Below are 27,206 nucleotides of genomic sequence, written 5' to 3' on the forward strand. Positions count from 1 at the left end.
ATGCAGCCTGGAACCACCTCCCGTACCACAGAATGCCCAGATTTTCAGCCATCAACGAGCAGAATAGCCCAGAATTTGTTAGAAGCACAAGAGATGGAGGACGCCTACCTCGACATCTCCGACTCCGAGATTTCGGCAGGCGGGGGAATCGAGGACTCCGCCATGCAGGAGCAGCAAGACACCCAAAAAGGAGACGAGGCAAATTGGGAATTGGCCCTGACCAAACGCCAAAAAAAGCGACAGAGAAAAAACGGACGGAACGCCGCCGCAAACGCCGCAATTTCCCCGGCCGCTCAAGGTGACCTCGGAGGGGAATCCCCGGCCTCTACGCCGACAGCTGGCGCGCCAGCTGCCGGCGCACTGAAAAAAGACGGGAAAGGAACGCAACGGCAGCCCAGGCGACGGTTGCTCGCGCTCCCCAGGGACGATTTCAAGATTATTTTGCGACCGAAGGGACTTGTAGTCAAGTCGCTCCAGCAATTCCAAGTGGCCCGGGCCGTAGCCGCGGCATGAAACAACAAGTTCGAAGGAAGAGACCTGATCACCAGGCTCCGTACAGGATCCAATATTATAATCGTGAGCACGCCGAACGAAGAGGCCGCCCAGCTCGCGAGACGCATCACTAGCCTCAAGATCGAAGGACGCTCATACGACGTGAATGCTTACGTGGCCGCACCGGAAGACACCCGGCGTGGCGTGATACACGGAGTTGACCCCGGAGCGACACCGGAGGAACTGAAAGCCGATTTGTGGACGCGCACGCAGGGTGTTACCTTCCACAGCGCTCGAAGACTAGGCAAGACCAAGACAGCTGTCATCACTTTTGACGGACCCATCACACCGAAACATGTCATCTACTGCGGAGCCGAGTACAAGTGCTACCCGTACCGGCCGACAAGACAAATCTGCTACGTTTGCTGCCAACCAGGTCACCGCTCCGACGTGTGCCCCACACCGGACGCCAAGGCTTGCAAATAGTGCGGGATGCAAAACCCGCCAAAAGACCACCAGTGTACCCCGAGATGCCTGATCTGCGGAGGCGACCACGCTACCGGATCGAGGGAGTGTCAAGACCGATTAAAGAAAGCCAGGCAGCCGCGAGGCAAGGCCAACAGCGGCAACAACGGCGGCGGACGCGAGAGCAGACGCCGCAGCCGGAATGACCGTGGCGAGAAACCGAGGTGGTTCAGCTCGGAGGGGGAGTCCTCCCAGAGCCGCTCGAAATCCCGGGCGTCACGGAGCAGTTCACGGAGCCGGTCACGGTCCTTTCCGCCCCTGCCACCCCCGGCCATCAAGGGAGGGAGCCAGCAGCAGCAGCAGCAGCAGAACAAGCAGAAGCAGACCCGAAAGAGCGGCGGCGTCAAGGTGAGCTGGGGAGCCGAAAACCCCTGGTTTGCTCCGCACTCGGGAGGGATAACTAACAAACAGAACACAAACACAAACAGCAACCGCGAACAACCTAGACCGGAGGACGTGGAGAAAACAGCGCTGAGACGCGAATTAGAACTATCACGCGCTAGGCAGACAGAGCTAGAGCGCCAAATAGCAGAGCTCACGAAGGCAGTACGAGACCTTAAGTCGAACAGCCCTCCGCAGCCACAAACATTAGCAATCCAAGCCCCGTCGCAAACAGGCAACGAGGATCTCACTAAATTTAAGGCAAAAATCCAGCAAATGATGCAGCAGATGATGCAGCAAGTGCAACTACAAGTCACAGAACTCCGGAGTAGCATCCGCAAGCAGAAATTCGCCGATAACATAGAGAAAAGGCCTACCACCGCCCCGCGCTGGCAGCCTTCGCCAACTCGGCCACAAACAACACTGAAGCTTAAATATGGCCAACAAAACCTTAGGCAACCAAGAAACCCTAGACATATGGCAATGGAACTGCAGAGGCTACCGCAAGAAGCAGGGCCTCCTCCAACAACACATTCATACACAACAAGCACCGCCCGACATCATAGCGCTTCAAGAGACGGGCACTACGCCAACACTCGCAGGATATACGTGCTACGAGACTCAAGAGAAAGGAAGAACGGCAATCCTAGTCAGTAAGGCGCTCATCGCCATAAACCATGACAAGATTGCCGATACCGACGTAGAACACGTTATACTAGAAATTATACCAAAGAAGAAAAGAAAGAGGGGCAGCATCTTCATTGTGAACGCATACAGTCCTCCAAAACAAAGGAAAGCAAAATATGACGAACTTTTCCATGGCGCACGCAAACTAGCAAAAAACAACACGCTAATCATACTAGGAGACTTCAATGCCATGGACAAAAGTTGGGGCTACCAAACAGCTAACCCAAAAGGTAAAGCACTAGCAGCGGCAGCAGAAAACACTGACTGCAACCTCCTCACAGACTCAGATACTCCAACCAGAATTGGAAACAGCGTCAGTACCGACACCTGCCCCGACCTCACATTCATACGGGGAGCGGAACAGGCAGTGTGGGAGAACCTGTTAGAAAATCTGGGCAGTGACCATTACATACTTAAAACGCAAGTAACCTCAGACAGGCTAAAGCGCCAGCTGGGATCGGCAAAAATTACGGATTGGAGCGCTTTTCGAGAGGCATGCGACGGGAATCTCGCCGCGAACGGGATCCAATCGATAGAAGAGCGGGGAAACATGCTGAAAGAAAAACAGCGCAAGTACACTAAAGAAATCGCGCGAACGACGCAGACACCCGAGGTGGACGCCAGTCTGTTCAAGCTATGGGAAGCTAGACGCGGGCTCACCAAGAAATGGAAGAAACAAAAGTACAACAGAAAACTAAAACTTAAGATCGCAGAAGTCACAGCGAAAGCAGAGGAGTACGCGGCGCAATTGGCAAGGCAAAACTGGCAACAATTCAGTGACTCCCTCAACGGAACTTTGAGCACATCGAGGACGTGGCATATACTCAAGGCTCTCATAGATCCAACAAAAACCAAGGCAGAAAACAACAAAGCCATCTACCGGTTAATCCACCAGTTCGAGGGACCAGATTCAGCACTCCTGGAAAAAGTACGCGTTAAGTGCTTCGGGGACACACACCCAGCAGCTTACGCAGAGCGCTATTGGGGAAGTGAAAACGACACCCTGGACAGACCAATCACGCGAGAAGAGGTCTACGCAGCGATTCGAAACACAACCAGAAACACGGCCGCGGGTGCAGACAAGATCAATAACGCACTCATCCGCAACCTCAGTGATGAGCTAGTCGCAGAATTAACCGACTTTCTCAACAAACACTGGGAAGCGGAGACCGTCCCCGAGGAGTGGAAGCATGCGGAGGTTGTCATGATTCCTAAACCGGGCAAGAAACTACAAATTGAGAACCTCAGACCGATCTCGCTCACATCGTGCCTAGGAAAACTGTACTAACGAGTGGTGACGCTGAGACTACAACAGTACATGGAGGACAAGGAACTGTATCCCCACAGCATCTTCGGTTTCAGAGCAAAACTATCGACCCAAGATGTACTACTTCAAATCAAAGAAGAAGTACTTGGGAACGTCCCCAAGAGCGGAGAAAACATAATAATGGCATTGGACATCAAGGGGGCTTTTGACAATGTAAGTCATAAGGCTATCCTGACGGGCATGAACGACCTGAACTGCGGAAGGAGAATCTACGGCTACGTCAAAGCCTTCCTCTCAAACAGAACGGCAACGATTGGCCTGGGGGAGCTCAGATCAGAGAAATTCATTACTCCAAATAAAGGAACACCTCATGGACCGGTAATCTCTCCTACGCTCTTCAACATAGCCATGATTGGCTTGGCAAAACAGAAGCAATCGACGGCATACACCATGCCATGTATGCTGACGACATCACCATCTGGGTCAACACAGGCTCGCTCGGAGCGAAAGAAGAGAAATTACAAAAGGCAGCCACCTGCGTAGAGAACTACGTCAGAGCAAGAGGGCTAGCATGCTCCACCGAGAAATCAGAGCTCCTAAGAGTTTGGTGAGGAAAACAAAATCGCACAGTCCCCACTAGCGACGACTTAAAGTTGAACGTCTACCTCGAGGAGAAATCGATACCGGAAAAAACACTAATCAGAATCTTGGGGATGTGGATACAGTCAAACCAACGCTGCACTCACACCCTCGCCCTACTCAAAGCATCCACTCTACAAGTGGCCCGCATGATCACGCGCATCTCACACAGACGTCATGGCATGCGAGAGGAGGACACACTCAAGTTGGTCAGAAGCCTGGTAGTCAGCCGAGTGACATACAGCCTCCCCTACTACAATCCCATCAAGAGTGAGGTACAACAAGTGGACGTGATTCTACGCAAAGCCTACAAAACCGCACTCCACCTTCCTCACAGCACTTCAACCGAAAAGCTCCTAGCCCTAGGACTACACAACACTTTCGATGAATTGAGAGAGGCACAACTAGTCTCCCAACTGCGCAGACTACAACAGAGCCCATCTGGCAGGGAGCTCCTAAAGAAACTGGGCCGCGCCGATCAAATTCAAGAGATACAGAGGACAGAAACAATCCCGGACGAATATCGCAACACACTAAAAGTAACGCCAATACCCCGGAACATGGATCCTAACCTACACAAAGCACGCAGAGAGGCAAGGGCTGAATACCTACAAAAGACATTAGCACCCCAAGAAACGACGGTATACGTGGACGCAGCCACATACACCAGAACAGCGGGGCAGCACAACAGCAATGCGGTAACAACGGTGATTGACTCGACCCTACGCGAGATCACCAGCGCATCACTACAAGACTGTACGATAGGCGAAGCTGAGGAAGCGGCCGTCGCTCTAGCGGCAGCGGAGGGCTATCGATCTAAACGGTCTCTAAAAATCCTTACAGACTCACAAACAGCATGCCGCAACTACCTATGCGGCAGAATAGGGCACAGAGCGCTCCGAATACTCCGCTCTGGGGGCCACATAACACAACGACAAACAAACGAAGAACCAATCAGCCATACGATAGTATGGACGCCGGGACACGCGGGAGTAACAGGGAACCAAGAGGCCGACAGGATAGCTCGAGGGTACACTTATTACCGAGCATCCAACGTAGGCGACCTCGAGGGGAACGAACCTGTACCCCAAGATTATTCGGCGATTCTAAATTATTACAAGGGCTGCAGAAAGTGGTATCCACCACCGGACAACTCCCTTAGCAGAGAGGACTCTGTCGCGTGGAGGCAGCTACAGACGGGCTCCTACCCGAACCTACACGTACTCAACAAAATGTATCCAACACAATACAATGACAAATGCCCTTGGTGCCAAGAACCCCCCCCCCCCCCCCCCCCCGCTGTACCACAAAACGTGGGCATGCCAGAGAATAAGCGTGGTACCAGTGATAACAAACCCGAGTGCGGAACAATGGGAGGGAGTGCTCTCCAGCGATCGCCGGGTCGACCAAGAAGGTCTGATTCGGCGAGCAAAACTGGCAGCAGCATCCAGCGGAGCCTGGACTAAGGGCAACCGACCTTTGAGCAAGATGGACGAAGCCATCTCAAAACCGCCGAATACAACCGAATCTAGAGCTAATAAAGTTTTCACTCACTCACTCACTCAGCAAGGAAAGAGTCCTTCCACCCGGCCAGCAGGATTTCTCAACAAAATTGAACCCCCTCAAGGCCCTTTCAGCAGATCGGCATGGACCTGCTTGGCCCTTTCCCGATGTCAACGTCTGGAAATAAGTGGATCATCATAGCGAACGACTACCTTACCCGCTACGCCGAGGCAAAAGTCCTACCGAATGGAACAGCAAAAATCGCTAAATTTTTCTTGGAGTGCATTCTTCTGCGGCACGGCGCCCCCGATGTGCTCATCGCAAACAGAGGAACAGCAATCACGGCAGAACTGACGCAAGCCATCCTCCATTACAGCCATACCAGCCACCGGAGAACAACTGCATACCACCCGCAGACCAACGGACTGACCGAGCGCCTCAACAAAACCATCGCCGATATGCTCGCCATGTATTTCGATGGCGAACACAAGACCTGGGGAATCGTCTTTCCTTACGTCGTCTTCGCCTACAACACCGCGATGCAGGAGATGACGCCTTTTAGGCTCGTCCATAGCAGGGAGGCCACGACCACGCTTGATTCCATGCTCTCCAACGTTACCGAAGAACATAACGTCGATGTTGCTGCCTGCCTTCAACGCGCAGAAACCGAATACTTGCCCGATTACGGATCAAAGACCAGATGCGGACCGACGCCAGACGCTAGAACCTACGAAGACGCAATGCAGAATTCAAGCCAGGGGGCCGCGTCTGTGTTTGTACGCCCATTCACTGCCACGGTTTCAGTGAAGAACTTTGGCCCCGCTATTTCGTCCCGCACAAGGTTCTTCGGCGGCTAGGCAAACTATACAATGAAGTCGTAACTGAAAAAAATGACTGCATTCCAGAGACGCCGCGTACGACCAGAAGTTGTCCATGTCGTCCGTCTAAAGCCCTATTATGAACGCTAAAGGGCGCTGTGTCTCAACTCTCGGTGTTTATTGAGCACAGTACGTTTTATTTCTTTCTACTCATTTGTTTTAAAGTTTCGGGTCGATGCTTCTTTGAGAGGGGAATAATACCGCGAATCTTTGTACTGTTTGTTTGCAGCACTTGTTTTGTGGCGTCTTCTAACGATGGTATGAAATTATGATATTTTAAATAACCATGATGCAGCTTTCCAAGAGGAGCCTTTCAATGCAGCGCGCGTCGTTTGCGAAGAGGCAAAGGAGAGATCCGTGCATTCTGAGGATGTGGACGCCCTTGCCTATTATAAGCTTTCATGTGCAGCTCGTTAGCTGGCAGTAGGCGAAACTTTTTCCCAGAAGAAGCTGATATACAGAGTCCTGCCTGGTGGATTCATAACACAGGTCGTCATTAGACACCTTTAGCATACCGTGTACCGTGTTAGCGTTACCGGTACCGGAGTACCGGGAGCCAACGCGCAGCCAATGCGCATGCGCAGATCGCCTTGACGGCGCTAGATGGCGCCACATACCCGGCAGCTGTGCTCACGCCCGCAGCGTCGGAACCAATCAGCGCGTAATCACCGCCGGTGGGCGGGTTCCCGGTACTCCGGTAACGGTAGCGGTAACACGGTACACGGTATGCTAAAGGTGTCTATTAACCGGTCACGTGACCGGCGCCAGGCACGGGGCCTGCTGCCGCCCGTTGCGATTGCTGTGGTCGGTGACGTTGCAACAAAGTCTGTAAATCTTAAGCTTTGCTCTATAGGTCTTAGGCAATTGCAAAACAAAGGTAGCACCACAGCAACAGCGTTCGCTAACTTTAGCGCAATTTCGTTTTTGTCATTTTGATCGCCTGGCGCGTAGTGAGTGCTGTAAGGCAAAAATCTATAAAGCTGCTTTACTTAGCAGTCGCACAGCGCATCGATCGACACCAAGCGGATTCGAAAAACGAAGAATGCATAACAGGAGTAAAATTAAAGCTGGCATTTAATTCTTGATTTTTTTTTAATCAGCAGAACAATAAGTGATCAAATATCAAAGGGAAAAATGGAATTCTTACCGAGAAGGAAAAATAAAGGGTGCGAACAATTGCCTTCACCATTGCAAGAGACTGTTAAGAGTGGACAACGTGGTCCTGGGTGCCGGGTGTGACTCATCGCGAAGCAAGGGATATGACGAGGCCTGGCGCCGGCGGCAGAAGCATAGACGACGACGGCCGGGGTTGTTGCACTCCAAATCACCGAACCGATCGAAGGACGCTGTCTCCCACGGGCCTGGGAGAAATTACTGTCAGACGAGTGTCGTCGTTAGGCAAAGATGCGGCGAGAGCTTACGACAGCAGCAGCAACGGTGGAAGCAGAGATGCACAGGAAGCACGGCGGAAGCAGCGGTATACGTTGGCCGAGCCGGCCTTCTGGTCACCGGACGGGATGATGCTACGCAAGGTCGCGCTGAGCGAGGCTGCTAACTGAAAGACGCTGTGTCGAAGGGGTCTCGTGCTTCGGCCATCCGGCGGGGGAGTTCGAGGAGGTTCAACCACCTGCGGGGAGACTGCGGGATTCTCCTTTCCCGCGGCGGCAACGCACAGAAGACAAGCCCCAGTGGACAAGGCGACACCTCAGTGTTTGTTGGTGTTCCCCCTTCTCATCCCCCGAGCTGTGAGAGAGCGAGAGAGCTTCAGCACCGCCCCGTGCCGTGGGTGGTACCGCCAGCGTCATCAATGGCCCATCCGATTGGACAACGTTATTCGAACTAAGTTCCCCAGTCAGGGATCTGGGGAACGCGAACCGTATTTAACGGGATGTTGTTGTGTGATCGGAGCATTCGATTCGTTTCTAATCTGTGAATATGTAGAATAAACCCTTCTGTACAGTTTCCTCGTTAACGCAGTCCGACATCGTCATTCGGAGCCGGGACCTGCGGGGCTAAACGAGTTAGTCATCTCCAGGACCCCTCCGTCTCCAACACTGGTTCCAGCGGTGGGATAGAAGCCCCATCTTTAACACTGGTTCCAGCGGTGGGATTGTGGCCCCATCTTTAACACTGGTTGGCAGCAGCTGGGATGGACCGTGCGACATCGTACTTTCTCCACGGGTGAGCGTTTTGGCTTTTGCTATGGGATTCGCCAGGCTTTAAGAATCAGAGAATAATCTTGACTGGGAATCAGGGCTTTGTCGTTTGAGAGGGGTTATTCTCAAGGCATTGTTGTGTTAGCAGAGCCAAAGCGGAAAAAGCGTTGTCATGGACCTAATGAAATTGTACAAGTCGGACTTGCTGTTGATATGCGAGGAACTGTCGGTTGAAGTGCCTAGCAGACTAACCAAAATTGAATTGGGCGAATTCATTCTTAAACAAGTCAAGCATAACGATCAGTTGCTGGCAGATACGTGGAATTTGGTACAAGGGGAAAAAGCCCGCAAAGTAAAACCCGACCAGGAGGCTAAAGAGAAAGCCGACCAGGAGGCTAAAGAGAAAGCCGATCGGGAGAAAAAAAAGCACGTAAGGAGGAAGCTGATCAGGAGTGGGAAAAAGAGAAAGAAAGGAAAAAATGGGAAGCTGAAAAGGCCGAAAGGGATCTAAAGCGTATACAGCTTGAAAACGAAATACGAAGAAAAGGCGGTATTGTGAGAGCCGGAACTCCTGAAACAGCAAGCGATGCTTATGAAATAGGTCCGCAGGCAAGACCCGCAAAGTCTGTGACCGTAGCCGAGTTGGTAAATCGCGACACCACGAGGAAAGTGGCAGAGAACGTGTGCAACCGGTACGGTAGTCCAAGGAAAGCCACAGAATCCGAGACCGTGTCCAGTGTAGTTGGACGTAATGCTAAGAGAGAGCATTCCGAGATAGCGTCTCAACGACACGAGTGCGAGGATTCTCCTCCAAGGAGGTAGGAGTGGCAATGGACAGCTTTGTCGGGACTGTTACGAGCGCGACCCTTTCAGTAGAGTCGATACAGGCGTCAAACCGGCAGGACCGCGAAAAGGGAGATTTTCCTGTCGAGAAAGGTTTCGAAGTAGAAACAGCGGAAACCCCTTTTGAGAGTAACAACCGCGGTAAGAGCGAGTTGGGATGTCACAGTGGCTTCAGTGACAAGGGCTCCAGAGAGGCTACCTTGGTAATAGTGGCACAAGAAGAATGCGAGGCTGCCGAGCATAAAGATAGAAGTAAGAGCCAGACTTCTAGACAAGAGGAGAACTCAGTTGTAGCTGAGCAGGGCAAGAGCCAGACTGCCAGTGAAGAGAACTCTGTCGTAGCTGAGCAGGGCAAGAGCCAGACTTCCAGGGAATACAACTCAGTTGTAGCTGAGCAGGGCAACAGCCAGACTTCCAGGGAAGACAACTCAGTTGTAGCTGAGCAGGGCGACAGCCAGGCGGGCTCAGTTGTAGGTCAGCACTGCAGGGTTGAGAATGGCGCGCAGAGCGACAGCCAGGCGGGCTCAGTTGTAGCTGAGCACTGCAGTAGAGAGAATGGCGCGCAGAGCGACAGCCAGGCGGGCTCAGTTGTAGCTGAGCACTGCAATGTAGACAATGGCGCGCAGAGCGACAGCCAGGCGGGCTCAGTTGTAGCTGAGCACTGCAATGCAGAGAATGGCGCGCAGAGCGACAGGCAAGCTGGAGAGGACAACTCCCGAGGGAATGAGCTGGGGATCTCAGGGGCAGTTTAATGTCCGTCTGTCAGCTGCGTGGAGCTGGCACTCTGCTGCGAAGGCACAGAGGCCAGTTTTGAATTCGAGGAAAATTTCCAAAGTGCGACGGAAAAACTAGAGGTAGCTAGTTGTGATCAAGAAACGCACGCGGTACAGTCTAGGCGCAGAAAAAGAAAAAGGGCAAGGGCCAAGAGAAAACGAATCAAATTCAAAGCCCTAGATTCGGTTGCGCGCACAGGTGCGAAAGAAAGAAATGCGGTGGAAGGAAAGGCGAAGCCTTCCCGCGTTGCGCCTCATAGACTTGCAACTGCAGTTAATGATCTGGAGACATGTGCAGCTCGTTCGAAGGCTGACTGCAGCAACGGAAAAGGAAGTGTGCGTTTTCCGACCAGAACAGGCGCGAAGTGCTTCAAGGGGCATCGGCCTGTAAGAAAGACTAGACCGCGCCGTCGGGACAAAAAGCCAGTTAGAATAAAAGCAGAGCGGCCCAAGAGATCAGAAAGCACCAGGTTGCACGGCACTCAGCGCATGCGAACGCAGGCGTCGAACAACCGAGACGGCACATGCAGGCGTGTTCGGCGGGCGCACTTGAGAGGGATTCATCCTTCACTTTTGGCACCCCATTCTAGGAAGCGCGCAGGACGAAAGGGTGGCCGAGCTTCGTGCTTGGGGCGAGAGAAAGAGGCACCTTCTCGGGCTGGTCACTGCTCGTTGTCCAGAGCCAGAGTCGGTTATCGACATTGTAGGCGCGACCAAGGTTTTCGGAGAGCCTCGAGGGGGCGCGGAAACGACAGGGAGAGTCGGATATCGTTTTTTTCTGCAGCCTTTTGTCAGGAGTTGACCGCAGTACAATCAGTCAAAGCGCGACCCCGGCGGGCGCGTCTGAAAGACTAGTCCTTTCAATTCGGCGGCGGGGAGTCAGCTTTCCCCCCCTCGTGGCGATTTGAAGTAGCTGTTTTTTTTATTCCTCTTTTTTGTGTTTTTATGAAATCAGGCAGGGAAAGGCTACTTTTTGAGTTAAAACGAGTTGATCGGAGGTTACTGTTTTTTTCCTTACCTTAGACAAAGGCTATGGCGTCACTGAGTTAGAAATCACAGGTGTCGATTTCCCATGCTACCAAGTGATGAGTGCACTCACAGGAGTGCAGCTCGAGTAGAACTACGCTTAGCGTCGCGTAGACGGAGCGTTGATCCCTTGATTGACTGACACCTTACGAAAAGGGAGCCTCACTGACTGAGTTCAGTGTGACGCCAGTGATAGAGGACTGGGTGCTATTTTAAGTCAAGTTGGCGACGGCCACGAAGAGCACCATGTTCAGTGCGTCAGCCGCAGGCTGACATGTAGAGAAGCGTTAAGCGCTTTAGACAAAGAGCGCGCGTTTGGTTTAGGCGGCACAGATGTTGTCGGGTTACCAGAGTTACTTGAACGGCGCAAAGTTCATATTTGAGACTGACCATCGTCTCAAACGTGCTTATGACAGTTTTGTACCCCCAAAAATGGTCGCTTGCTTAGACGGAGTCCTGGTCTCCAAAAACAATTTCTCGATGCGTTTCAGGAACGGAAAACCGCACGGACATGCTGATGGATTCAGCCGATTGTTGTAGACAGGAGTACTTGGTAGGACTACCTACTGTGTGTGGGTTTTTGTTTTTAACCTTGGTTCAAGCAGTCCGTCTTTGGCGAGTTCAAAGGGGATATTACGCGCTTTCTCGGCACCAAAATTACGCCAAAATTCAGTCATGTTTTAGTAAACATTTGTTGTCATTGTGGGAAGCCTGGTGGGTCTTTGTCAAATTCCGAGCGCTTGCTTGTGGGTCAGTGCCGTGTCTCGTGGAACAGTCCACTGATGCCATTCTTTGTTGAATGTTCGAGCTTGGATGCCATTTCTGGAAACCAGCCCTTCCAACCGACTCCGGCCTCATCTCTTCCTGCCCAGCGGTCGTGAACGCTGGCCATTCGAGATTTTTCGGGCCGCGGACGAGCTGTTAAGAGTGGACAACGTGGTCCTGGGAGCCGGGTGTGACTCATCGCGAAGCAAGGGATATGACGAGGCCTGGCGCCGGCGGCAGAAGCATAGACGACGACGGCAGGGGTTGTTGCACTCCAAATCACCGAACCTCCGAACCGATCGAAGGACGCTGTCTCCCACGGGCCTGGGAGAAATTACTGTCAGACGAGTGTCGTCGTTAGGCAAAGATGCGGCGAGAGCTTACGACAGCAGCAGCAACGGTGGAAGCTGGTGAGTCGTTTGGTGAGTCGTCTGCTATGCACAAACGCAATATCTGTATGCAAAAAGGAGCTCCCTAAGCTTAGACTTCCCGCATGCGTGTTGTTATTGTCCTTGTTCCCTGGCACGCTTAAGTCGGAAACCTCTCTATCCAACAACTGCTTTCTCAGAGGCAGTTACCTCTTCGCCACTGCTCACCCCTGCTTGCGAACGACATTAAGATAAAACCAGACGCAAAGAACGCATTCCCGACATGACTTCATTTAGACAGAGCGGCGGCGCGCCAGCCGGAGTCAGTCGACATATCTGTCGAGAAATAGTGACGCCTTCCAATTTCAGCGAGCTTTCTTTGCGTCCTTGAGAAACCAATGGCTCAACTGAAGACGTACAGATTTCCACATACCTGTCTAGAGCGTTTGAGTGGCACCACCTGTTGTGCATTAATGGCAGTCAGTGCAGCCTGGCGGGCCAAAATATATCATTTAAAGAAATAACGAGCTACACACGATCATATGAATGTGCATCCACGATGTATCGACGTCATGGTACACCGAATGCCAGGGGGAAAAGAGCACAGCTTTATTTGAGCAACGCGTATTTATACAAATGGCTTGGACAGCAGCGTATCGGCTGTTGCGTATCAGTTGTACATTTCGAGGCCGCACTGCGCATGCTGTCCCTCACGCATACGATACATCTTCCTTCTTTTGGAAAGAAAACTAAAAACAACAACAAAGCAAAGTTGCAAGCACAACATGGGCTCAGTGCACAAAAGAATAACTTAAGACATTTGCTGAAAGTCTCTCCCGTATTCCAAGCGTCGCGGGGGTGCACGTTGTCTCTGCGATCGTCTTAACCCAGGAGCGCTTGACACTGCATCACCATCAGATGTCACTGGTCGCGGCTGCTGCTGCTGCGGCGTTCTGTCCTCAATGGTGTCATCGCCGTCGTCGTCAAGTTCACTCAGAAATGTTTCTTTCGTAGACATGAGATGTTTTCGATTGCGACGCAGAAGTCTGCCGTCTTCTGTTAGAACATTGTAGGACCTTGGTTCAGCGCAGCGCTGCACGACCTTTGCTTTTTTGTCCCAGACAACTTTCTTCACGCGCACAACGTCACCTTGTCTCAGGGGTAGTAGGGGTTGCCGGTCTCTCTTACTCTGGCGATGCTTGGCAATATGCAAACTGGGACCTTCTTGAGTGTCTGGTAGCGTTGTTCGTAGCTTTCTGGCCTGAAGAATCTCTGCGGGTGCCGCAGAACCTTCCAGTGGGGTTGTCCTGTAAGCGAGCAAACCAAGCCAGAAATCTTGATTGGCTTCAGCAGTTTTCTTTAATATTCGCTTCACCACCTGTACCCCCTTTTCTGCCAGGCCATTCGACTGTGGGTATCTAGGGCTAGAAGTAATGTGCTGGAAATCATGTTCTCTTGCAAATGCAGCGAACTGGTAGCTTGAAAAAGGGGGTCCGTTGTCTGAGCATACCTCCATTGGTATGCCATATCTAGCGAAGATAGCGCTTGTTGCTTGAATGACAGTCCTGGCCGATGTATCCTGAAGTAATTCCACCTCCGGAAAGTTTGAGAGCGCATCGTAAACACAAAGATAAGGTCTACCCCCATAGTAAAAAATGTCGATTCCTACTCGGTACCACGCTTGCGTGGGCACTGAGCGCATCTGCAGCGGCTCACGCGGCTGGCTGTATGCATATTTCCGGCAGACTGCGCATTTCTGGACAAAGGCTTCAATGTCACTATTCATGCCTGGCCAGAATATCGCTTCCCGGGCTCTGGATTTGCATTTGCTTATACCCAAGTGGCCTTGGTGAATTTTTTCCAGAATTTCGTGCTTCATGCTAGTGGGAATCACCACTTTGGAACCCTTTAACAAAACGCCCTGAACTTGCGAGAGCTCGCCAGTAAATGGCTTCAGCTGGCCTTCAACCGGTGCACCTTCTCTCAGACTTTTGAGTACACTGCACAGATATTCATCTTTGTTTGTCTCGGCGACCAGTCGAGTTAAAGTTCTATGGCTCACGCGAGACGAAACTACACTCACGGCGTGTACTTCTGCATCTTGGCTGTCGATGTCGGTCTTGTCACATTTGAGTGAAGCCCGGGACAGCATATCGGCCAGGAAGAGGTGCTTTCCTGGAACAAAAACAATCCTGATATCGTAACGAAGCAGTCGCAGAAAGAAGCGTTGCAGCCTTGGCGGCATGTCACCAATCGCTTTTTGAGATATCGCTATCAAAGGTCGATGATCGGTTTCCACGATAATGTGACGACCGTATGTGAAATGATTGACCTCACGATCTCAACAACGCGCGATGTAAGCACGCCAGTTTCAATGCGTACGCTCTATTTCACGAGGTCTAACCGGGAACAGCCCATGCAGGAATAAAATAAATACTGCCTCGACTGAGCTTCGAACCCTTGGCGACGCCAGCAGATCAGCTTCGCTGGCTACTGCACGAGAGCAAATACAAAAACAAATTGACCACGCTATCTTAACCTTATTCACACGTCGCATAAACGGAAAAGGGAGGTGTGACATTTGCAGGCTGGTGGTGTCCATTGCTATATCTTATAGATACACGACGTTTCTAGATTTCTGGTAAGGCAGGCATCACTGTGCTTAGCACTTAACATCGTGCTCCACTTATTTACCGTTACACTTGCGCGCGTCGCCCAGTCTGGCAATTTTTGCTGTCTCTGTAATATCCCTACTGTCAGTATCCTCGCTAACTACCACGCAGTTCACGACCAACGGTTCAGAGTCGCAATTTCTACGGTTAACTACGAGCAGGCCATATACGCTAGCGCGCGTATTGCTACAGCGCTCTTTGCTCTGCGTTCTCGTCGCTGTTTTGACCGCACATCGACTCGTCCGAAACCACACTCTTCTCGCGTAAGATCGCCGCAAGCTGCAAAATTTATTTTCAAAGAATCATTACTCAATAGACAAGGTAAACTGCCACAAGTAACCTTTTTCACTAATCTTCTTTTTTTCAATATTTCACGTTCCATGTATTCGGGAGTAGAGAAGCAAGCGGTTACGGCCTTCACAAGTTTTTCTCGCATTTTCGCGTTTTTCTCGCACGCACTCCTCGCGATCTTGATGGCTTAGGAGCGAATCTGGCAGTACTCAAGATGATTGCGAAACTCGGTTTATGAGGTTTTTCGTGACAGAACAAAACTATGACTAATGAGCCATGTCGTATAGCAGGCCGCAGCATTACTTTCAACCACATAAACCTCTTCAACAGCCCCCGAAATTGCAGTATTCGGCAGTTCTCTACGTTCCACCCTCATCAAAATGGGCCCGCCGAGTGCCCGGTATAGAAACAGCGACGCCGTACTAAGCAGCCGAACACCATAACCAACGCGGCAAGTCAGGACACTTCTGTTGCCCTTAATAAATCAACACTGTTTCAACAGCAGGAGGCTTATGCCTCAGAAGGAAAATTCCATGCAGCTAAATAGTACAAGATATAAGAAGAAAATACCGTATTTTCAACAATATAGTCTGCACCTGGTGTACAGCCTGCAGGGGCAAATTTCGGCAGAAGTAAAAAGCGTTTGTTTAGACAGTACGCATTCCGTGTATACACAACAGGGATGAATTGCGGCTGAAAATAAGATTTTATGTTTTCCAGAGTTGTTTCAAGGAATAAATCCAGATTTTCTTCTGAGGTTTCAGGGAAGTAGCTCACACCCGCTCACTTTCTTCGTCTACGTGAAATTCTTTCACCGCTGCTCGGCTCGACATTAGTCGTTGCGCACGCTCGACCACTCACCTTGATCGCAGCCGTTCTTCAAAAAGGTCTACGACGACTAAGGTGTCATTCAACGAGGTTTTGAGCTTGTGATAACAGATCCACTAAAATCTACTCTATGTACTGGCAACAGCGCTTGCCTGCATAATGAAACGCATGGCATAGCGGAGCTAATTTTGTAATGTTATTTTGCATTGGAAAGTTTCGCAGTTGCTGTCAGGTTTTTTTTTTGGCGGGCATGCAAGGCTTCTCCGGAGCTTTGGCAGGAGATCTTAAAAAACTAAATCACGTATAGTCCGCACGTACAGACAATTCGCATCACGTGAAATTTCAGCTTTAAACATGTATATTCCGCGCAGTATACGCTGGTAAATAAGGAAATTAAAATGACTCACTTTGAAGTAGAAAAGCTCCACTCGCAACATACGTTATCTTGCGCGACTTGCATGATTAGCAGCCCAGATTCAGTGCTATTTCAACTAAAACACATTTCTGTGCGCCCTGCCAGAAGTTACCGCCGCCGCTGCCGCCAATTCATCAACTCGTGAGACTGCCAACAAGTGCACTAATGTCATGTGCCCGCTAACGTAGCACTCGGGATCATTTTTAAATTTATTTTCTTATTCTTTCCCATACGGCACAGCTGTTTAACTGAGGCTTCCGCCCGTTATTGTCCGACGTAACGACCGGTTGTGGGCTACGTGTGATAAAGTATGCCCATGCTTCCAACATGCGGCTTGAAATTAGCTTGGTTATAATTCTGAAGCGTTTTCAGGAGACATATTTTCCAATTACTGCTGGCAGCTGACTAAGAGAGGCGCACATATATCCTAAGGCTTGCCATATTAAAGAAAAAGCAACCTCTGTGCACGTGCACTATAATTAGAAAATGTGTTGTATAGTCTAAACAGTGTCTCGTTTCCCGCGAACGGTGGGTATAAATTTTCCGCAGGCATCGTTACAAGAATATGCCAATCATGTACAAGGTAACAAGAACACGAGAGAAGAAAATTTCTTCTGACAAAAGGATATTTGAATATTCTATATTTTTTGAACATTAACAATGGTTTCAACGAGGACATCTATGCACACATGTTTCCACATTGAGCAGATTATGTTAGGATCGGCCTCTATAGGAACGTCCTGCGCAAGACGTTGCTGGATTGGGCTTAAAGGCCACGCTTTAGCCAGTTAGGTTCGTCTTTCATGGCCTCCACCACGCGTAACACAAAAAGTTAAGATTAAAACGCCAGTTTATTTCGTGCCAACAGAGAACGCATGGAACTGCGGCATACTTAATGTAGCTAAGAGACTGAGAACACAGCAGTGCGATCCGTCGATCGCGACGCCGCGCTAGCAAAAGATGACCTTTGCCCGTAGCTCTGCCTTCAACTCAGGTCAAACTTCGGTGGCAGCATCTGAGGGTGGTACAACAATGGAGCTGCAAGAGAGGCAGCCACTCGCTCAAGCTACCCTTCACTCTTCGCTGTGACGTTGGCTGCAGGTGCATCTCGTATGATAGATGCCAGCCAGAGGACGATACAACGGACAAAAAGACGAACAGGAGGCGCTGGCCTGTATTCTCAGAAATAAAGGCGTAATCTGTAATATCAGCGACAGGACTGACTTCTGTTCTCAGTGCTGACGCAGTCCAAGTATAGTGAAACGTGTACTGCAGGGAATTGTGCATGTGCGGTCTCTGCCTCTCCTTTGTAGATCCTGGTGTGCATAGTAGCGGAGGGGCTACGGTGGAAAAAAAGATCGAGAGGGACGTGGTAACAATTAATCTGAAGATCAGGAGAAATGAACAGGAAAATACGAAGAGTATACGTCGGAAAAGGTTTTCGACGAGATGGCATTAATTTTAGTGCAAAGGAGGAAGAACAGATCGGCTGGCACCTGGCGGGTCGGGAAAGCAGCTTTTTTTGGAGGTTCCGCGGCAACTCCTGAAGTAGGAATAGGTGGCAGCGAAGAAGGAAATGCAATAACGTAGACCGATGCCGCCAAAACAGCCACTACGAAGATCAGGAACAAAAATGCAAAACCGCCTTCGAGGTTTGTTGAAAACCGAAAATCGTATCACGTCACATCACTTTATTTTCCTTAAAGACTCTTTTCCAGGGTGTTCCAGGGTGTATGCTCGTCTTTGTACCGCATGTCTTGCAATAAACTCGAAATCTTTCTCCTCAACGTTTCGAACGCCCAATATTCAGTTCCGAGCATACCTACACTGACACCATGATCGCCATCCCGAATTGTCACACACATTTAAGCGATACCTTAACACTTCCTTACATTAGACTACCACCCAGTTACTCCTACGTTTTCAACCAGCCCATGCCCTCAGGTCCAGGTACGAGCCCATGCTAGCTTTCCTTTTCCATTATATTAAGACAAAAGCCTTTAATGGCTCATGCTCGTGGTGTCCCTCCATGCTCGCGGTGTCCGTCCGTGCACCTGAAGCGTGCCAACTGTGGCCTCTCCTCCGCGCACCGGCGAAACCTCCTCCCCTCCTTAGCAACCGGCGCGCCGGTGGGGAGCGCAGCTGTGCATAGCAACCATGACGTCACACAGTAGCGGTAGAACAAGCGCGCGCGCGTCGGCGGTGGCAGCTGCACCGGCTGCACCGCCGCTCCTTCGCCAGACGTCTCGTTGCAGTCGAGTGAGTGAGATGCATTGCTCCGAAGCGGCCCAATGATTCCGTGTCAAGCGCTTCGGGGAAGAGGCAGTGGGTTTACCCCAAGACTTTCGCTAAGAACACAGAATTTGCAGTGTCTTCGGTAATTTTTTTAGCGCAGCTCTTTGGCGCCCGTTTCTGCGTTTCGCGGCGTCGCCGTCGCCGTTGTCCGTTGTAACCAGCAGTGGAAACCTTAGTCACGCTTTAAGCTGCGAACCCAATGGAGCGGTAGCTTCGAAAGCAAAGGAAAGGCGCATAACTGCCCTCTTCGAACAGTGGACACCTCAATTGTGCTTTAAGCTAAGTGGCAGGTTTGTGCTGCATGCGTTGGCATTCACAATGTAGTGCCATTTTAAGGAACGGAAGTGCGCATAACTGGCTCCCTGGGTCAATGGACGACTGAATCGCACTTATAGGTACGTGGGGTGATGAGAGAGAGAGAGATGTGGGCGGCAGGCATTGGCAACGCTGTGCCAGAAACGCGACTCTGAAGCAATATGGCGACCCGCCGGGGCGGCTCAGTGGTAAGGCGCTCGTCTACCGAGCCGGAGTACCCGGTTTCAAACCCAACCGCGGCGGCTGCGTTTCGATGGAGGCAAAACGCAAGAGGCGCCCGTGTGCTGTGCGATGTCAGTGCACGTTAAAGATCCCCAGGTGGTCGAAATTATTCCGGAGACCTCCACTACGGCCCCTCTTTTTCTCTTTCTTCTGTCACTCCTACCTTCCCCCCTTCCCTTGTGGAGCGGTTCAGGTGTCCGCCGAGATATGTGAAAGAGAGATACTGCCATTTCCTTTCCTCAAAAACAAATTTACCAATTTATTTATTAATATGCCGTCGGTGTTCGTTGTGTTCGTTGGCGTTGGCGTTGACAACGTTTCACACTCCGACCATTTTAAGGAAAGGAAGTGAACATAACTGGCTCTCTCAGTCAGCGAACGCCTGAATCGCGCATATAGGTGCGTGGAGTGATGGGAGAGAACGTGGGCTGCATGCGTTAGCGCTGACAACGGTGGGTTGGATGATGGAAACAACTTTATTAGACAAAGTCTTCCAGGGTGGTTCCCCCCTGGTCAGGAGTCCACGGGCTTGTGCTTCACGTAAGGCCCGATCCACCAGCCATTTCTGGCAGGCGGGCTCAGCGGTCCGTAAATCAGCCTGCCAGGAAGAATGAGTGGGATTGGGGAAGGGGGGTAATGCCTTTGGCGAAGGACATTTCCAAATGTAGTGGAAAAGTATGGACCTGTGGACGCCGCAGGTGCTGCAGTCAGGAGGAATAATGTGGTGAAAGTATAAGAGACGGTAGGGTGAAATAAAGCAGCCTGTCTGAATTGTCGCCATGTGACGCTGGATAAGCACGACAAGGTACTGTGGGGTAGTGGCAGTTTCATGCGGCTAATTTTGTAGAATGGGGTGATTTGATGATATGTAGAGTTGACCGATGGGGCCTCTTGCGCAGGGTTGGGTGGCTGATCATCCGGGGTCCGGGAAGACAGTTCTCGGGCAATCGCATGAACGCGCTCATTACCCGGGATCGAGGCATGCCCGGGGATCCACGACAGAGTAACCGTTCGCTCGAGAGAGGTGGCTGTGGCAAGAATACGATGTGTTCCCGGCCTCGCCACGCCCTTTAGGTAGTGGCGGTACGCGGCCTGGGAATCTGTGCAAATTCCGGTTATGTTTTTGTCAATGGTGGAGTGGGCTAGCGCCATTGCGACGGCGGTTCCTTCCGCCTCTGCAGGCGAATTATTTCGGATAGTGGCGGCGGCCCTCACTGTGTCATCTTCATAGGCTGCGAATGCCGTAAATATCCTGCTCTAGAATTTTCTGCCGTGTCGGGATAAAGGATATCGGAGGGACGTCATAGAGGCATGACGGACCGCGACCTACGTCGCCTCATTCATGCCTTTGTCCTCAGCCGTGTGCTGTACACTACCCCATACAACTATCCAAACATGACATAAACGCTTTGAATGCTTTGATTCGCAAGGCATTCAAAGTAGCACTTCATCTTCCCCTCAACACACCAACAGAAAGATTACTAGGCCTGGGCCTCCACAACACGATCGGGGAACTGGTGGAGGCCAACCGACAGGTCCAATACATCAGGCTCACACAAACTTCCATAGGTCCCTGGACTCCCTCGGCATCAGAATACCGGCCAACGACCCAACCCTTCTCGCCATCCCACGACCTCTTCACCGGGAGCTTCTAATTAGGCCGCTCCCGAGGAATATGCGCCGCAGAGCCCGTGCGAAGGCCCTCCATCGAGCGTACGGCCCCGAGCCGGACGCCGTATGGGTGGACGTTGCCTGCACGGGTGATGAAGCGATAGCAGCTGTGGTGGACTCTTCATCCACCCACCTCACACTACCTCTCCCTCCAGACACGTCCCCAGAGGCTGCAGAGGAAGCCGCCATTGCCCTTGCTATCACTCGCACGGAAGCCCGGTGTATATTAAGTGACTCTAAAACTGCGATCTTAAATTTTGCTCGAGGCTGAGTTCATGTCCCTGCTTTTGGCATACTGGACTTGCCCGATGCACCTCCGCTCCGCCATGTGGAGCTGATATGGGTGCCTGCGCACTCCGGGAATCCCGGAAACGAGGCTGCCAACCTTTTAGCCCGAGGTTCTTTAAACCGGGCTCAGGTGGCCTCGGATCGGGGATTCACGAAGGAGCGCATGCACAAATTCAGTGAGCTGACCCAGGCATACAAAGCCTCACGCCAGCTCTACCCCCCGCCCCACCCCTCCCTAGATAACAAACACGCAACACTCTGGCGCAGACTACAGACACACTCTCTCCCCTCACCCCTTAACCTAGCCCACTATCATCCATCCTTTCCCACTTCCGCATGTGCCCTATGCCCAGAACCCTTCACTTCTTCCCTCCACATCCTTTCCCTCTGCCCGGCGGACCCTCCCCCGCGGGACCTAGAGAACCTCAAGACCTGGGAGGACTGGGAGACCCTGCTGCGCTCGGAGTACCCGGCCGTGCAGACCATCGCCACCGGCCGTGCTGCCAGTGTTATGGACCTCAGGAACATAAACACTTGAGTGCAGTGGGGTCGTGCGGGGACCCTGGGGCGTGCCCCGAATTCCTGTGTAAATAAAGTTTTTTCTCTCTCTCTCTCTGTATGTTTTGTTGTAATAGCTCGCTCGTGCCTGCCGCCTACCCTGATTGAGACTAGCCTTGATATTACGCGGTAGGGGCTTCTGATATATGTGATGCTGCGTGCGAAGAGAAATGATATAAAGCGTAGGACTTGTTGGGGTGGGAATAGGTGAACTGAGAAGTAGCTGTCGCAGTAGGCATTGTCCTGTTTCCGTGCCACTGAGACGGACTAATTGGTTGTTGCGTTAAGCCTGTATTAATTCGATAAATGTATTGTGGTTGCCAGTGGCCAGGACACGTTTCGTGCTAACCGTCCGTAGAAGACGTAGGGCGGAGGTGACAGCCATGCGTATTAGTATGTCTGCCAGTTGTGTTTGGCGCTGAGCGAGTATGGGGTATGGGAGGTGGTATGTAATGCGGCTGATGATTAGCGCATTTTTCATATGAGGGTCTCGCGTTCAGACAGCCCATGATTGCGTGCTGCCACCCGCCTGATTAGTGCAGCAACCTGTTTGGTCTCTCTTTGCGAGAGCTGAAGGGTGGTGTTTGCATCTAGTGCATTCTTAATGAGAAGGCCAAGAATCTTCATTTGAGGCACAATGGGCACTTAATTCCCTTATATGTGCAGTTCAGTGGGGGGGGGTGTCACTGGGGAGGGGTTTCAGCTGCAGGAGGTCCAATTTGTTTGGACACCAACGGAGGCCTATGTTTGCTAAACAGGCGGTGGGGATGCCTAGGCAGATTGCAGGATATCCTGGGCTGTTCCAAGGGATCCTCCCGTTGTCCAGACGGCGATGTCATCTCCGTATATGGCTATGTGGAGCCCTGTGATAACAGCAAGAGCCTTTGCCAGTGGCACTAGGGCAATGTTAAAACGTAAAGGTGACAGAACCGCCCCTTTTGGGGTACCCCGGTTAGGCAGAGGGAAATGCTCGGAGGCGATATCCCCAAGGTAGAGTTCTGCCGTGCGTCCCTGAAGGAAGGCCCGAATATATTCCAATATGCAGGTTACGCAGCCCGTGGTGGCCAATGTCGTGAGGATATGGTCAATGCTTATAGTGTCGAAAGCCTTATGAATATCCAGGGCCAGTACGGCTCGCGTAGCGGCTGTACGGCGCTGAGAGTAAAAGAGGCGATAAGGACGATAAGTACGTCTTGCACGTAGATGTTTGGGCGGAAGCCGAATTGAATGTTGGGGAGAAAGCCTGTTGTTTCTAGGAACGGTTGCAGGCGATTGAGAATGACATGTTCGAAGAGCTTACCGACACCGCTCGTTAAGGAGATGGGGCGGAAATTTTGAAGGGTGAGGAGTTTTCCCAGTTTGGGTATAAATCGCATGCTGGCATCGGTCCAGGCTGATGGGAGCGTCCCATCTTGCCAGTGGCTATTAAAGAGCTCCGTTAGTCCCTGGGGGGAGACTTCATCCAGATTTAGTAGTGCGTTGTACGCTATGCCATCCAGTCCCGGCACCGTATTGCGGCGAATACTAACAAATGCTCGGCGGACTTCGCTTAAGGTGATGTCGGCATCAAGTTCTAGGTCAGGTGGAGGTAGATTGGGATGTAGGCATATAAGTGTCCCGTAGTTGGCGAATTACGTCGGTGGCCTTTTGGAGCTCTAGTTGTATTTGACGTTGTGTGTTTACATGTGTCTGAGATTTAGTGGTTGTTGGATCTTAGAGAGAGCGTAGGAGAGACCCCGTGTATTTAGTGCTTAATGTACCCTTAAGTTCGTTACAAAAGGTTGCGCAGTTTGTACTTCCTGACAATGGTAAGCGAACTCTCGCGATCACCTTTAACTGCAACCTGCCAGAGTGGCAGGGTGGGTGGCGACTTTAATGTACACTCGCCGTCAAAATTAAATTGAAGGCGACTTAGTCAACAAAAATTTCTTGAAATTTAACGCATAATGATCCATGTTGGTGTACAGTGTAAATTGCACAATCACAATTAGGCCTCACATATGTGTTCAAGGATGTATGAATTTGGTGGGCGATAATGAAATTTTTTTGTGAATATTGCCTTCCATTCACTTCTGACGGCACCTGTACATATAAAGACAAACAGGAATTTGTTACCACTTATGCGGGAGATCATCCCGTTCCTCTGGGTTGTAACGCCTCTCACGGCTGTGACATCCTCGCGAAATGCTTGCCTAGACCTCCTCTGTAAGAACGAAGCATTGGTGCAGCAACTCTAGGATATACCCATCTCTTTCTCCGACCACAAAACTTCCTTCATGGCAATCAAGAACTCTTATTCTAATGTTTCTTGAATAATGAAAATGTGTCAAAAATAACAAGTAGTCTGTGATTGCACACACATGTCTTGCTCGAATTCTTTGCCTCAATCTATCAAAAAGCTGCAACAGATGGTGAGCTGCGCTCAAATTTCGCATTAGGAAGTAACGTAATCGTCGGCAATTTGGTTGCGAAAGCAACACTACGCTAGTCGTTGAGCCATTTTGGAGACGTCTGGAAAGGCCAATCTGCGGATGCGAGAGGAGCAGATGACGTCACACGGCGCACAGATGGCGCGCCACGGCTCTGCTCTCCAGGCTGACGTCAGTGCCACGTCACGACTAGTGGCCTAGCCGTCCACGCGCCGGACGCCGCCGCCGCCGCGATTTGTCACTGTCGGAGCATGCTGGGGCTTGACGGCCGGCGGAGCAGTACCGTGCGCTGCTTGCATCCTGTGGTGATTTTCTCGCTTGTGAGGCGCTTTGTGAAATACTTATTCGGCCCTGTGCTGCTCGCGTTCACGCTAGTGTCCTACAAGTGGTGAAAACATGCGCTGCTGTGCTTGGACAGCGGCGAATATGCCAAACATTGGCTGTGTGCCTAGGTGTAGCGGCAACTACAAATCCGGACCAAATGTCCATGTGTCCATTCCAGGGTAAGATTGCTGTCGTTATTTTTGTTCCTTAAAAAATACAAAGCAAATACGTGCACGTGCGTTGTTAGCAAAATTTCAGCGGCTATATATCTAGTTTTGAGGGAGGCTTCACTGGAACATGTTAGGCAATTTTTTAGAGCGCAGCTCTTTGGCGTCCGTTCCTGGGTTTCGCGTCGTCGTCGGCGTCGGCCTCGTAACCAGCTCCGCCCCCAATGTCACGCTTTTCAATTGGTCGAAATGCTCGTGACGTCACAGTGCGCGAATTTCAAATGGGGCCAATTGTACTTTGGCTAGTAACCATGCAACCAATCAAAGGGATCGTATAGTGATGCTGCAACTAAGTTGGACTGAGTTTACTTAATTGCTTAATTGGTCGAAATGCTCGTGACGTCACAGTGCGCGAATTTCAAATGGGGCCAATTGTACTTTGGCTAGTAACCATGCAACCAATCAAAGGGATCGTATAGTGATGCTGCAACTAAGTTGGACTGAGTTTACTTAATTGCTTCATTAATCAATTAGACTAATTAATATAGAGGAGAATGAAGACGTCAGAAGAAAAGAAAAGAAAGACGCGCGCCGCAGCGACAACAGCGTCCGCGGAAGGAGACGCTGCTGAAAAAAACAGATAAGTACGAAGCCGCGTTCCCTCCACCACCACGCACTTCCCCACTCAAAGACGTTGCTCGTTTTATATACGTTGTGTCGAACATCCTAGACAGTTCCAACAATTGACAGGTTAATGACAGAACACGATGGATAGAAATGCAATAATATAAATATGAAATAGCCTAATTAACCTTTCTACTTAGACCGCATAAATCAATAAAACCGAGAACGAAATTGGTCGAGTTGGGGATTCGAACCAGGGTCTCCGGAGTGCGATACGAGCACGCTAGCCACTCCGTAATGCCAGCTGAATGGCTTGGAATCAACAAAGGCGCGTCTAGCTAATACGGCGTCTTCGTTCACTCCCATCCGTGCAGCAAAAGCGGGTTAATTACTTTAACCCATGGGTGGCGTCCGTTCTAGATTCAAACATGGATCTTCAGATCGTGCTCGACACGTACGCGTGTGCTGCCTACGTGGTAGAGTATGTAAATAAGGCCAATCGAGCTATGTCCAATCTGAACCGTGCGGTGCAAGAAATTGTCAAGGATAAGGGGGACATGGATTACACGCAGGCACTGAGACACTTGGGCGTGAAGATGCTCAATGCGATCGAGCTCTCAGCACAGGAGGCCGCCTGGTGTTTGCTCAAGCAGGACATGTCGCAGGCTAGTCGCAAAATTGTCTTTGTAAACACTGCCTGGCCTGAGGAAAGGACGCGCATCCGGAAGTCTCACGCTCAAATGGAGGAGGAACGCTTGGACGAATCTAGCACGGACGTTTGGAAAAGGACTATGATCGAGCGCTACGAAGACCGCGCGCCTGAATTGGAAGCCGTCACTCTGGCAGAGTTCGCTACAGACTACAACATCTACACCTGCAAGAAGAGAGTTCAGCGAGTGATACTTCGCTACCGCGGTTACTCCATCGACGATTCAGTTAACTTCAAGAGAGAACATGTCCTACTCTTCTTTCCGTTTCGTAAGGAGGTGGACATCTTAGACCAAAATTGTTTCGAGCGGCTATACGACGAAAACACTGACGTCATTCGGGAGCACAAATCACGCTATCAGAGTGATGCAAATATTGAAGACCTCCGTGCGGTTTGTAATTCCCTGATACGACCCGATAACGAGGAACGGGAGACGGCTTCTGAGATTTCCGATGTGACCGTGCACCCGGCAGCCATGGAGAACGACGACTCTGATCTCCTAGACATTGGTGCAGTCGAGTCCAATGCCCCGTTTAAACAATGCCCCGCCGTGTGCACGCGCCAAGACGTCATGAGCAGGGATCAGTACCTGGACACCATGCGGAAGACAAATGATGAGCAGTACGAGATCGTCCGAGAAGTCCTACACCGACTGACAACTCCGAACTCTCCACCACTGCAAATATTCTTCACGGGAGTGGCTGGATGCGGCAAAACATTTGTACTGCGCCTGATCATGGACCTCTACAACAGGTACTGTAACCCTGCTGGCCCATACAATCTAAACGCATATGTGGCTTGCGCTACAACTGGAAAGGCGGCGGTGGCACTAGGCGGAGTAACTGTGCACGCAGCGTTCAAGCTTAGCCTCAAGACAGACAGCGGACTCAGGGACGAGTTGAACACCTTCCGCTATGCTTTCAGGAATGTCAGATGCGTGATTATCGACGAAGTTAGCATGATGTCTGCTGATATACTTCACAGAATCGACTCGCGGCTCCGCTCCATCACCTGCAAATATCTGCAGCCCTTCGGAGGGTTGGACGTCATTCTATGTGGGGACCTGCGTCAGCTTCCCCCCGTTCGTGCAGCTGA

At 51.1% G+C, this 27,206-nt stretch overlaps 1 pseudogene; it reads left to right on the forward strand.

Annotated features, from left to right (window-relative positions):
* LOC149343671 (uncharacterized) lies at positions 1-27,206 on the forward strand (annotated as a pseudogene).

This window comes from Amblyomma mixtum, chromosome 5 (genome assembly GCF_055824585.1).
Source record: "Amblyomma mixtum isolate Tamu chromosome 5, ASM5582458v1, whole genome shotgun sequence".
Taxonomy (NCBI): Eukaryota; Metazoa; Arthropoda; class Arachnida; order Ixodida; family Ixodidae; genus Amblyomma; species Amblyomma mixtum.